The sequence below is a fragment of the Petaurus breviceps genome, unplaced genomic scaffold (genome assembly GCF_028583685.1).
Source record: "Petaurus breviceps papuanus isolate PSGF00001 unplaced genomic scaffold, PetGlider_PUasm1.0 90601, whole genome shotgun sequence".
Classification (NCBI taxonomy): Eukaryota; Metazoa; Chordata; class Mammalia; order Diprotodontia; family Petauridae; genus Petaurus; species Petaurus breviceps.
The window spans coordinates 2572486-2587109 of NW_027187282.1; positions in this window are offsets into that span (position 1 = coordinate 2572486).

Genomic DNA, 14624 nt, shown 5'->3' on the forward strand with positions numbered 1-14624 from the left:
CAGTTAAACCTCAGCTAGTCCTTGCATGGCCAAATTTCCTCCCCAGAACAGCTCTCACAGCTCCTGAATGAAGTCTTTCCAGATATCAAGTCTCTACACCTTCTCCCTACTTCTGGTCCTGTTCTCTGGATACCAGCAAATAAACATAAATCCCTCTTCCCCAAGAAAACCGTTTACACATCTGACAACAGTTCTCATGTTCCCTCAGTCTTCTCCAGGCTAAATACCCTGAGTTCCTTCACCTACTCCTTAGATCACACAGACTCAAGGCATCACAGACACTCTTTATATGGCACACACCAAGAACCCTGGTACCAAATTCCCTTCCTCTGGTCATCCTTCTATTGCTCAGTGACCTTGCCAAAGCATAATGTCCAGAATAACATACAATGCTGGGGACGTAATCTGGGGCAGATGACAGAGGGACTAGTGAGCTCCTGGAATCTGGACACTTAAGTTATTTGAATGAAGTCTAGACCTTCAGCAAGAGCTGAATTCCTATTGATTGAGCAATGTGCCTATACTAAGCACTGGTTGAATGGTTTTGGGTACAAAAAACAATGGTGTAAGTCCATTCCTTCAAGGAGTCTTCACTCTAAGGGGGCAAACACAAGCATCCCCAGAAATAAACCAAATGAAGGCAGAGAGACCAGGAAAGACCTACTGAAACAGGAGCCCTGTTTAGGGCCCTTAATCTGAGCCCTAAAAGAAACCAGGGACTCCAAGAGACAGAGGTGAGGAGAGAAGGCATTCCAAACACAACAACACAAAGAGGCTGGGAGTGTAAAAAGACTGGAGAGCCAGGGCTTTCCATGCCAAATGGAGGGTCTTTCTGTTTGATCCTAGCAGCAATAGAGAGCCACTGGAGTTTGTAGAGGGGTGGAAGGGTAACAATCAGACCCATGCTTCAAAAAAAAATCACTTTGGAAGCTGGATAGAGTCAGTCAGTAAACAATGACCAAGTACCAGGCACTGTGCTAAGGACTGAGGATACAAAGAATGGCAAAAGACAATCCCTGCCCTCAAGGAGCTCACAGTCTAATGGGGGAGGTAATGTGCAAAGAGTTATTTCCAAATAATGTACATGTGGCAGGAAAAATGGGAGATAATCAACGGAAGGAAAGCACTGAAATTGACAGACAGGGAAAAGTTTCCTGGAGAAGGTGAGACTTCAGCGAAGCCAGGAAGTATGAGGAGGAAGAGTATTCTAGGCACAGGGAATGGTTGGAGCTGAAGGATGGAGGATCTTGTGTGGGGGAAGAACCAAGAAGACAGTGGCTCTGAAGCACACTGTATGTGAGAAGGTATAAGGTATAAGAAGACTTGGGACAGGGAGGGGGGAGGTTCTGAAGGGCTTTGAATGACAAACAGGATTTTACATGTGATCCTGAAGGCAATAGGGAGCTACTGGAGCTTTTTGAACAAGGGAGTGACATGGTGGGACCTGTGTCTTAGGAAAGTCATTTTGGTGGCTGAATGGGGGGTAGATTGGTATGAGGAAGATGAGGCAGGCAGAGCCACCAGCAGCTACTGCAGTAATCCTGGGTGAGGTGAAGGGCCTGAACCAGGGAGGTGGCAGTGTGGGGAGAGAAGGGGGCACATCAGAGAGATGCTATAGAGGTGACATGGACAGGCCTTGATATCATATTGGATATGGGGGGGGTGAGAGATAGTGAGAACTCCAAGCTGACTCCTAGGTTGTCAATCTGGGAGATGGGGAGGATGGTTGTGCCCTCTCCAGTAACAGGGTGGGAATAGAATTAATTCAATTTGGAACAGGTTGAGTTTAAAATGTTTACAATACATCCAGTTCTAAATAGCCATTAGGCACTTGGAGATGTGAGATTGGAATTTAGCAGAGTTTAGAGCTAGGAGACAGCTAGGTGGCAGGTGAGTAGAGTGCCAGGCCTGGAGTCAGAGATCCAACCTGAGACGTTTACTAGGTGTGTGACCCTGAGCAAATCACTTAACCTCTTACTGTCTAAATTTCTTCATCTGTAAAATGTAGATCATAGTAGCACCCACCTCCCAAGGTTGTTGTAAGGATCAAATGCGATAATAAAATGTAAAGTGCTTGGCACATAGTAAGCACCATAGAAATGTTACTTATAATTATTATTATTAAGTAGATGAGGATCATTAGCATAGAGATAAGTGAAAAGATAGAAGCTGATAAGATCACCAGGTGAAAGAGACAAGGACCCAGGACAGAACCTAGAGGGCCCCCTATGTTTAGAGGGAGTGATCTGGATGAGGATCCAGCAAAGGAGATAGAGAAGGAGCAGTCAAGAAGGTAGAAGAAGAACCAGGAAATTCAGAGTATCCTGAAAACCTATGGAGAAGAGACTATGAAGGAGGATGGAGTGGGAGGTGAAGGTGGGGGGAATCAGAGAGGAAGCCAAGATGGTGATCCAGGCTGTAAACTGTGAGGAGTGGGACAGATTCAAGAGATGTGGAGATAGAAACAAGATTTAATAAATGATTAGATGTGTAGAGTGAGAGAATGAGGAATTGAGGATTCCCCTGAGGTTGGGAACTTGACAGGAATAGGGAAGTTTGAAAGGGGAGTAGGTGTGGTGGGGATGGAGAGATTTTGTTTTGATCATACTATGTAAGATGCCTACAGTTTGAAATGTTCAACAGGCAGCATAGGTCTGGAGCTCAGGGGAGAAACTAAGACATGATGTATAGATCTAATCATTGTCTACATAGAGAAGATCATTGGACTCAAGACATCTAGTGATGCATTGAGGAAGGAGACACAGAAGGTCCTAATCCATTCATTGGTCATGGTTATGGATGATGAATCAGCAAAGAAGTCTAAGAAGGGAAAATCAGAGGAAAGCAATGTCATGAAAACCGACAGAAGACAGCATCCAGGAAGGGAGTGTACAACAGAGATATCAAAGAGGGGAGTGTTCAAATGTGGCAGAACAGTCAAAGAGAATGAGGATTGAGAAGAGGTTATTAAAACTGGCAATTAAGAGATTGTTGAGGGGTGCCTAGGTGGCACAGTGAGTAGAGCGCTGGCCCTGGAGTCAGGAGGACCCAAGTTTGGTTCTGGTCTCAGACACTTAACAGCCACACAAAAAACCTAGCCGTGTAACCTTGGGCAAGTTACTTAACCCCAATTGCCCTCGAAAAGGACCCCCCCCAAAAAAAGAGACAGATTGTTGAGAACTTTGTAGAAAAGAGGTTTCAGTTGAGTGATGAGGTAAGAAGCCAGATTGCAGGGGATCAAAAAGAGAGTGACAGGAGAGCTAAGTAGAGACATGGAGTGTATATGGCTTTTTCAAAGTTCTCAAGAGAAGAGGAAGAGAGGTATTGGATGATAACTAAAGAAGATGGAAGAATCTAGTGAGGGGGTTTTGAGAATGGAGGAGCCTTGCTCAGGTTTTTAGGTGGCAGGGAAGGAACCAGTAGATAGGGAGAAATTGAAGATTAGAAACAGAAATGATTGAAGAGGCAATCTGCTGGAGAAGACTGGAGGGCATGGGATTTCCAAGATTTGAAAGTATTACAAGATGTGATGTTATACAAAGTTCCTGGTAAATACCTTCATTGGACCCCAATTGAAGATGATGAGGCATGGAAGGCACAAATGATCCCTCTTGAAGGTGACTGAGTTCTACTTTGCTTTACTGTTTTCCCCATTATTTCCATTTACATTCTTGACAAATTATTTTTAAAACAATTTAAACAAAAAGGTGAAGACTTATTCTACCTGGTTGTGCTCTCAACCTTAGTTATATATTTTTCTGGGGGAAAGTCCTTTAAAAAGTGGTACATGGGGGCGGCCAGGTGGCTCAGCAAGTAAGAGCACTGGCCCCAGTGTCGGGATGACCTGGATCAAATCCAGGCTCAGATACTTAGCACCACACCCAGAAATAACTGGCCCTGTAACCTTGAGCAAGTTAATTAACCCCAATTGCTTTAAAAAAAAAAAGTGGTACATGGTCCCCTGAGAATATGGTAGTGGGAGGGGTTGCAAGCCTTCTTGCAAATGTCCTAAAAACATTAATATAAACAAAGCTACTAGCAGTTTAAACAATAAAATTTAAATGAACATAACAGACTATGGGCAAACCAAAAAGTTATTTTTGAACATTTTTTTATGGTCTATACTTGTGGTCCCATCAGAAGCAACCCATATCCATAGCCATTCTGCAGCTCCTGGGAGTCTTGGGGCTTTGTCTAGGGCCATCCAGACAGGCTGTGCATGGTAGAAGAAGCAGCAACATTTCCTCTCTCGATACTTTGTTGTTTGTCCTTTCTTTTCAAATTTCTCCCATATTGACCCATGGGAGAATTGGATTGAAGTGAGGCAGAGTTGCACAAAGTCATCTGCCTCATTCTGTCTTCTAGAGTCATCAAAGTCCAGTAGCAGCACAAAAGTTGAGATGACTGGTGATGGCCCAGGATGCAGTGGGGGACCTTGGTGTCTTCAATGTTTGACCAACCTCTAAGCACTCCACCAGAGCCTGTTTCAGCCACCTGCAGGGAAATTTGAACAAATTGTTTTCATCCACCCATTCTGCCAGGGGAAGTCTTCACATGCTTGGGATAGACACCTCCCTAACTCATTGACAAGTCTGAGGTCCATCAGTTACCATCTATCTACCTGGGTTACCTCATCTGCCGAGATGGTGTTGCTGGGGGGTGGCTGCTGTACATGCTATAGTTTCTTGGAGCCCCAGGTCAGGACTGGGTGCTAGATGGGCACCAAAGGTGGATGAGCAGCCCTGAAAAGGGCTCAGCAGCCCTCACCCCAGAGGTGCTGGTCCTCCCGAACACCCTATAACCCCCTCTTAATATAACTGTGGAATAAAAGAAACAAAGGTAAAAGCATCAAAAGAAATGCATATGGGAACAAATCTCACACAAGATAAGGATACTTGGCACCGTCAAAAAACTTAAAGAAGGCTATCTGCATCCAGAGAAAGAACTACAGTCTGAGTGCAGATTGAAGCAAACTACTCGCTCTCTCTCGTTTGTGTTTTGTCCCTTCTTTCTCATTGCTCACTCCATTGGTTACAACCTGACTAATGTACAATGTGAAAGCATTTGTAGAACCTATATTTGATTGCACGCTGCCATTGGGGGGGGGGAAGATGGAGGGGGAGAAAATTTGAAACTCAAGGAATTGTGGAACTAAATGTTGTAAATTATAGAGGACCACAGACCAGTGAGACTCTGACCCTGATGGCTGAACAAGCCCTCTCAGGTGTTTGGCCTGCTGATGGGCCTGGATGGGTTCCCCATCCCCAAGGAAAGAGCTCAAACACACAGGTGTGAGGATTAGGTCCTTGAGATAAGCATGGCATTTACACCCATGCATGGGAACAGAGAAGTGTGCAATGTCCTCAGGGGAAAACTATTAGGGAGGAGGATTATGGCTCTATAAAGCTTGTGCCTAGAAGAATAAACGTTGTCTCTCTACTTTCACCATTCTGGGAGTCTTGTTTCTTTTATGCACCCACTAGCAACCTCTGGGTCAATGATTCTTTCTCAGCCCTGCTTGGGGACCGAACGGCTCCCATACTTTTTCGGTCCTGCTGCAGGACAGCAGGGCTCCCCGAAACTGGCTCCCCACAACTGGTGCCCCAATGTGGGGCCTATGTAAGGCAAAGAAGTGATAGGCCCAATATGGGACCAAGGCACAGAAATGATAGGCCTAGGCAGAGGAATCGGAATCAGGCACAGGAATGACAAGTCGAGTGGGTGTCCCTCGAGCATCGGTATCGGTTCCACCCAGGAGGTCCCCCTTGGAGCAACAAAGGATTCTAGTGATGGGGTACCTGGGGTCTAAATCAATTTGTAACATCAATTTGTAAAACCAGTTTGTACAATTGTAACTGCAATTTGTATTGTCAAACTCTGCCCCTTCCCCCTATCTGCACTTGGCCTAGGCAACAACTTGTGACTCCTTTGTTCTTATTTAATCTCCTCATGTCTCCTCCTGTCTGGCCCAAATACTCCTTTGTCCTTGCCTCATGTCTCCACCGGTCTGGCCCAAATCTCATCTAAACTATCTGTGCACTGAAGTCACAAGTTCCTCTCGGTCAGCCCTAACTTTTATCTATGCACTGAGGTCCCTTCCCTCCATCCCCTCAGCCCTGACAATGGCAGCCCTACCCTTTAAAAGTAAAAGCCTGTACCCCTCTCACTTGCAAGTCCCCTAAAGGACTCTTGACCTCTTCTTATAGAAGTATAACAATAAACTTTTACAACTTCACTCCAATTAAGCCTGAGACCTTGAATTCTTTCCAGATGCTATTGCAGGTTTTCTGGTCTTAGATAAGATCAGAATTCCTGCTGAACCTAGAGGGAGCCATCCCTCATCACTAGGACAAGGTAAAAGGGGAAGGCTTGTGTAAATGTGGTCCAGGCATGATTGTCAAGCAATCCGTCTATTGATACCATGAGCAAGGTTTTTATAGAGAAGTTAAACAAAGAAGGTGTAGCAGCAAGCACTCCAAGCGTCCTCAGGGTTGCTGCCAACACAGGTTCTTAGATCTGCTTTGATAAAGGAAAGCAACTCAAAATGGGTTAACAAGCTTACTTTAATCAGTCAAATGTGTATCATTTACCTAGTTCAGGGGAAAGAGGTCAGCACCCCGAACTTCAAAGTATACAGACAGAATTATCAAGACAAAAACAGAGCAAGTAGACAGATTTCCAAACTGTCTAACCATTACATCCATACCAAACAACATCTGGGTTTTTCAAAGCCGGGGGGCTCTGGACAACGGCTTCCCAGAGTTTCATCTGATCAAATCACAGAACACTTCTCAAAGTGAGCCCCAAAACAAAGCTACACATCAGGGCTTATATAGCCTTCTCCTGGCTCAGAGAATGTAACAACCTTATTGACTCACTGGCTAATCAAGAAGTATCTACTGAAAAACAAGCCTCCCACCCCAGGCTCTAGGTGCACTTTAATCTAAGGGCAGGGAAGATCTTACAAATTTACATTCCCATTAAATTATAGGTCACTTGGTTTCCTTAATACTCTTTGTTCAGTAAAGTAATGATGTCAACTATTAGACCTTAGAGATAACCAGGTCCCAAAGTATAGTATCTAAAAATATATAAAAGGCAGCAAACATCTTCTGGCAATAATTCCAGAACAGGGTACCTCCCTGGATCACAGGATTTCAGAAAGGTTCTGATAATGGCTGCTTCTCAAGGGAAAAAACCAAGACCAGTTACTTTAGACTGGCCATAGTGAAAACCCGGAGCAAACTTATCTAGGACCAGCCTAATTCCTGGATCAGATGTTTTGGCTCCCTTCTTCCCCCCCCTTTTTTATTAAATAAATTAAGGGCAGGTACCTCAGTGCCTAAAACTTTGACATCATGGGACATCATTTGTAAAATTACATAGCACAATTATACAGAAAATTACTACAACAATTAATATAGGAAGCAAGCGCATACCAAGATCCAGTATGATCTGAAATGGAGAAATTTTCTTAAATGTATCAATAATTGTCTTTGCTACTTCTGGGTCAATCCCAGCGATCTCACTATGTTCAATATCCTAGGTTATCTGATAGAAAACCTTTATTTCCAATGGTGATATTGGAATCAAGCCTTGCTCCAATTAAGCAGGCTCTAATCCTGTCCCTGGTAATGATGGTCTGGGAGGAGTAATATAATCTGAGGGTGACACAGAGAGATGTGCATCTGCCACTTATAGTGATAACCGAGTCTTAATGGTCTCTACCTTATCTAGATAGACTGTTCTAATTTTTTCAATTTTAGTCTGGGCATCCAGATTGATTTTTTCCTGTACTCGAAGTGCTTCAGATATAAAATTTTTTTGCTAGTTCTACAGCATACTGGACAGTATGAATTATGGATTGTAAAGATATAGCTGAAAAATGTAACAATGGTAACTAAAATACTAAAGATATGTGTCAATAATAGTAGCCCTATGAAATGCTTTTTTATGCCTCACTGATCAAACTAAGCTTGCTCTAAGTAAGCTATGCTCTTCTGCAGATTGGTACCAAGCATAAGATGCAATTAGTGGGAAAGGACAGCAAAAAAAAAAAAACCGGTAACATACTGATGACCATAGAAAAACATGGTGTGAGATAACAATTTTTACAAGTAACATTCCAATATAAATCCTTACCCTAAAATGTTATGTTCATACATCTAAGTTAATAACAATTTCAAAGACACAAAGAAATAATACAATAATCAATACAGGTAAGATATGTAAAAACATAGACATCAAATTAAAAGGAGATAACTTTAGCAATTCTGATAATATTGTGTTGGCAATGCTCCTGGTCTATCAAAGTTGGTCATCACACATACATTGTGTCTGTAATTGTGTACAAATTTCTCCTGGTTCTACTCTTCTCAATCAGCATGAGTTTGTATAAGCCTCTTCAGGTAAATATGAAGACTGTCTACTCCTCGTTTCTTATAGCACAATAGTATTCCATAACATGCATATACCACAGCTTGTTCAGCCATTCCCCAATTGATGGGCACCCCCTTAATTTCCAATTCTTTGCCACCACAAAAAGAGCTGCTATAAACATTTTTGTACATATGGGTCTTCCTCCCATTTCTATGATCTCTTTGGGATATATCCCTAGGAGTGGTATTGCTGGGTCAAAGAATATGAAAGTATTTATAGCCCTTTGGGCATAATTCCAGATTGCTCTCCAGAAAGGCTGGATCAGTTCACAACTCCACCAGCAATGCATTAGTGTTCCAGTTTGCCCACATCCTCTCCAGCATTTGTCATTTTCTTGTTTTGTCATCTTAGCCAATCTGACTGGTGAGATGTGGTACCTCAGAGTTGTTTGGATTTGCATTTCTCTAATCAGTAGTAATTTAGAGCATTTCTTCATGTGCTTATAGATATCTTTAATTTATTTCTCTGAAAATTGCCTGTTCATATTCTTTGATCATTTATCAATTGGGGAATGACTTGTATTCTTATAAATTTGACTAAATTCTCTGTATATTTTAGAAATGAGTCCTTTGTCAGAGACATAGTTTGTAAAGATTCTTTCCCAATTTCCCACCAATGGTTACATTGGCTTTACTTGTAAAGAAGCTTTTCAATTTCACCTAATCAAAATTATCCATTTTACATTTTATAATGTTCTCTAATTCTTGTTTAGTCATAAAGTCTTTCCCTCTCCACAAGTCTGACAGGTAAACTATTCCTTGTTTTATGAAACTGCTTACAGTATCAACCTTTTTATCTAGATCATGCACCCATTTAGACTTGATTTTGGTATATGGTGTTAGATAATGATCTATGTCCAGTTTCTGCCATACTATATTCCAGTTTTCCCAGCAGTTTTTGTCAAATAGTGAGTTCTTATCCCCAAAACCAGGGTCTTGGGGTTTATCAAACAATAGATTACTATAGTCATTGACTTCTGAATCTTGTGTGCCTAATGTATTCCATTGATCCACTCCTCTGTTCCTCAGCCAGTACTGATAGCTAGTCCACCATCCCTAGTATTTCTTTTCATTAATTCCCCTTATATTCTGGACCATTTATTCTTCCAAATGAATTTTGTTAGTATTTTTTCTAGCTCTATAAAGTAAATTTTTTGGTAAATTAATTGGTATGGCACTAAATATATAATTTAATTTAGGTAAAATTGTCATTTTTATTATATTAGCTCGACCCAGCAATTGTTATTTTTCCAATTAGTTAGATCTGACCTTATTTCTGTGAAAAGTGTTTTGTAGTTGTGGTTATATAGGTCCTGGGTTTGTTTTGGCAGGTAGATTCCCAAATATTTTATAATGTCTACAGTAACTTTAAATGGGATTTCTCTTTCTATCTCTTGCTGTTGAATTTCATTGGAAATATATAGGAATGTTGAGGATTTATGTGGATTTATTTTATATCCTGCAACTTTGCCAAATTTATTTATTGTCTCAAGTAGTTTTTTACTTGATTCTCTAGGATTCTCTAAGTATATCATCATATCATCTGCAAAGAGTGATAGCTTGGTCTCTTCTTTGCCTAATTTGATTCCTTTGATTTTTTTTCTTCTCTAATTGCTACTGCTAACATTTCTAGTACCAGATTGAATAAGAGGGGTGATAGTGGACATCCTTGTTTCACCCCTGATCTTATGGGTAATGCTTCTAGCTTCTCCCCATTACATATAATACTTGCTGATGGCTTTAAATAGATGCTACCTATTATTTTAAGGAAGGCTCCATTTATTCCTATACTTTCTAATGTTTTTAATAGGAATGGATGTTGTATTTTGTCAAAAGCCTTTTCTGCATCTATTGAGATGATCATGTGGTTTCTGCTAGTTTTATTGTTGATATGATCACTTATACTGATGGTTTTCCTAATATTAAACCATCCTTGCATTTCTGGAATAAATCCTACATGACCAAAGTGTATTATTCTTGAGATAAGTTGCTATAGTCTTTTTGCTAGTATTTTATTTAGAATTTTTTATCTATATTCATGAGGGAGATTGGTCTATAATTTTCTTTCTCTGTTTTATCTCTTCCTGATTTAGGTATCAGTACCATATTTGTGTCATAAAAAGAATTTGGTAGGACTCCTTCTTCACTAATTTTCCCAAACAGTTTGTAGAGTATTGGAGTCAATTGTTCTTTAAATGTTTGATAGAATTCACTAGTAAATCCATCTGGCCCTGGAGATTTTTTCCTAGGGAGTTGACTGATGGCTTGTTCAATTTTTTTTTCTGAGATGGGGTTATTTACGTAATTTACTTCCTCTTCAGTTAATCTGGGCAAGTTGTATTTTTGTAAATATTCATCCATTTCCCTAAGATTGTCAAATTTATGTGCATACAATTGGGAAAAATAATTCCTAATTATTGTTTTGATTTCCTCTTCACTGGAGGTAGATTCACCCTTTTCATTTTTGATACTCATAATTTGGTTTTCTTCTTTCTTTTTTTTTATCATATTGACTAAGGGTCTATCAATTTTGTTGTTTTTTTTTTCATAAAACCAGCTCTTAGTTTTATTTATTAATTCAATAGTTTTCTTAATTTCAATTTTATTAATCTCTCCTTTGGTTTTCAATATTTCTAATTTAGTATTTAATTGGTGATTTTGAATGTGTTCTTTTTCTAGGTTTTTCAATTGCATGCCCAATTCTTTGACCTCCCTTTTCTCTAATTTAGTCATGTATGCACTCAGGGATATAAAACTTCCCCTAAGAACTGCCTTTAATGCATCCCACAAATTTTGGTATGTTGTCACATTATTATCATTCTCCTGAATGAAATTATTGATTGTTTCTATAATTTCTTGTTTGACCCATTCATTCTTTAGGATTAAATTGTTTAATTTCCAATTAGTTTTTAGTCTGTCTTTCCATGGCCCTTTATTGCATATAATTTTTATTGCATCATGATCTGAGAAGGATGCATTTAATATTTCTGCCTTACTGCATAGAATTGTGAGGTTTTTATGTCCTAGAATGTGGTCAATTTTTGAGTATGTGCCATGAACCACTGAGAAGAAAGTATATTCCTTTTTATCCCCATTCAGTTTTCTCCAGAGATCCATCATACCCATCCTCTCCAAAATCCCGTTCACCTCCCTAACTTCTCTCCTGTTCATCTTGAAGTTAGATTCATCAAGTTCAGAGAGGGGGAGATCAAGGTCTCCTACTAGTATAGTCCTGCTATCCATTTCTTCCTCTAATTCCTCTACCTTCTCCTCTAGGAACTTGGATGCTATACCACTTGGTGCATATATGTTAAGCAATGATATTGCTTCATTCTCGATGGTGCCTTTTAACAGGATATAGTTTCCTTCTTTATCTCTTTTAATTAGGTCAATTTTTGCTTTTGCTTTATCTGAGATAAGGATTGCTACCCCCGCTTTTTTTACTTTAGCTGAGGCATGATATATTTTACTCCAGCCTTTTACCTTTACCCTGTGTATATCCCTCTGTTTCAGATGTGTTTCTTGTAAACAGCGTATTGTAGGATTATGATTTCTAATCCATTCTGCTATCCGTCTCCATTTTATGGCAGAGTTCATTTCATTCACATTTACAGTTATGATTGTTATCTGTTTCTTTCCCTCCATCCTATTCCCTCCCCTGTTAATGTTCATATTTATCCCCCCTTCTCCTTTCCCCCCCTTAATAGTTTTCCTTTTGACCACCACCTCCCTCAGTATTCCCTTATCAGCCCCCCTCCCTTTTCCTCCCCTTTCCCCTTACTTCTTCCCTCCCTACTAACCACCCCTCCTCTTTTGTAGCCCTTTCCCCCTCCTGCTTCCTGTAGGATATTTTTTATACTTAATGAAATATGTTATTTCTTCTTTGCACCAAGAGTGACAGGAACAAATCTCATGCAAAGCTCCTCTCCCTCCCCTCTTTCCCTCTAAAATGATACTTTTTGCATTTCTTCTCCATAGAGTCCTATGCTTAACTGGTGGTTATTCCCTCCTTGCACCAGAACCAATGAGGGAAAAGCTCATGCGATTCTCATCTCCCTCCCTTCTTTTCCTCTACTATACTGTTTTTATGCCTTTTTGTGTGGCATAATTTACTCTTTTCCACTTCGTTCATTCCCTTTCTTCCATTGCAGTCCCTTTGTAGCCCTTAATAAGATTTTTTTAAATTTTCATTTTGGGTATTTTATACTCATACCCTCTACTTGTCTATAACCAGTTTGCTCTTATCAAATAGCAGGGTGTGTGTGTGTTTTCCTTGTTTACCTTTCTATGTCACTGTTGCATCTTGTAATTAGAGGTTGAATTTTCCATTGAGTTCTGGCTTTTTTATCAAGAAGGTCTGGAACTCTGTTATATCGTTGAATGACCATCTCTTTGCCTGGAAGAATATGCTCAGTCTCGCTGGGTAAGTGATCCTTGGTTGTAACCCAAGCTCTTTTGCCTTCCAGAAAATTGTATTCCACTGCCTCTGATCTTTCAGTATAGAGGCTGCCAAATCCTGTGCTATCCTCACTGTGGACCCTCGATATTTGAATTGTTTCTTTCTGGCCACTTGAAGTATCTTCTCTTTCATCTGGCAGTTCTGGAGTTTGGCCACAACATTTTGAGGACTTTTCAGTTTGGGATCTCTTTCAGCAGGTGTCCGGTGGATTCTCTCAATTTCTATTTTACCCTCAGGTTCTAGTATTTCAGGGCAGTTTTCCTTAATGAGCTCTTGGAGAATGTTGTCCAGGCTCATTTTTTCATTATGATTTTCTGGTAGGCCTATGATTCTCAGATTATCTCTCCTGGATCTGTTTTCCAGGTCAGTTATTTTTCCATTGAGGTATTTTACCTCTTTTTCTAATTCTTCATTCTTGTTGTTTTGTTTGACGAGTTCTTGGTTCCTCATAGAGTTATTTGTTTCAATTTGGTTGATTCGAGTTTTTAGCAAATCATTTTCTTTGGTTAATTTTTGAAGCTCTTTTTCCATATCATACACTTTTCTTTTTAGAGAGATGTTTTCTTCATTATAATGTTTTTCTAATTCTGCTGTTTTGGTTTTGAGAGAATTATTCATTTTGTCTTCTATCTCTCTCATTTTGTTTTCAAAGTTCCTTTTGATCTCATCTAGGAGAGCCTTCTGTGCTTGGGACCCATTCCCTGTTGATGTTTTAGCTGTGGGTGTGGAGTCCACATTGTCTCCCTCTGAGGTTGGTTCCTCCCTCTGAGGATAGTAGGATTCCAGAGTCTTTGTCTTTGTAGTCTGCTTACTACCCATTTTGAGGCAGGGCCCTAGCCACGCCCTTTCTCTAGGGATCCCAAGCCTTTACTGTAGAGGTTTTGCCCTGGGGCAAGAGTTACTATGTTTTCAGGGTCAGAGGCGGGGGACTGGAGCAGCCAGTTGTACTGTAACACCAAGGAAAGGCAACTTCCCAAGGTTCAAAATACCAGCATAGGTGCTCTCCATTTTATTCAGTGACAAACCAAGAACAGAGAAGGTCAAAACATGACATCATTCAAAATACAGCATTTACTAAGTGTGATTAAATAATCTCCCAGTACTACCCCACCCCAGGACCTTCCAATCATTCAATCAATTACAAATTCCTGGTTCTAAATACCTCTCCACCCCTAGGCTGTACCTTCATTTAGTCCATCACAAAGCCCCTCTTCTCAAATGGAGATTAGTTTCCAAACATAAGTAAACTACATTCATTTGTTCAACCACAGAACACAAAGGTCAAAAGTTCCCCACCCCTGGATCACAATTGAATCTACCCCAGAGTTACATCAAGTTTAAGCTGAGCACTTAATACCCAAATGGAGGTCTTTTCTTCATCTTGACATGAGGCAAGTTCTCAGTAATCTTAGTTCCTGGGGAGACAAGGCTTAGCAAGGCCACAAGATACGTTGCTAGTCCCTTCATCCTCTGTCTGTAGAACAGTCCTAGAACCCCTGAAAACACTGGCAAAGCCCTGTCCCAGGATTTCTGTAAACATACAACAAGAAAATCCTTCTTCAGGGCTTCTGAACCAACAGAAAGGTTCCCAGACCCCTGAAACAACAGCACTGTCCTTCACCAGTGGACAGTATTCATTCTGTCTGCAGGACAATCTCCAGACCCCTGCAACAACAGCACTGTCCTTCACCAGTGGACAGTATTCATTCTGTCTGCAGGACAGTCTC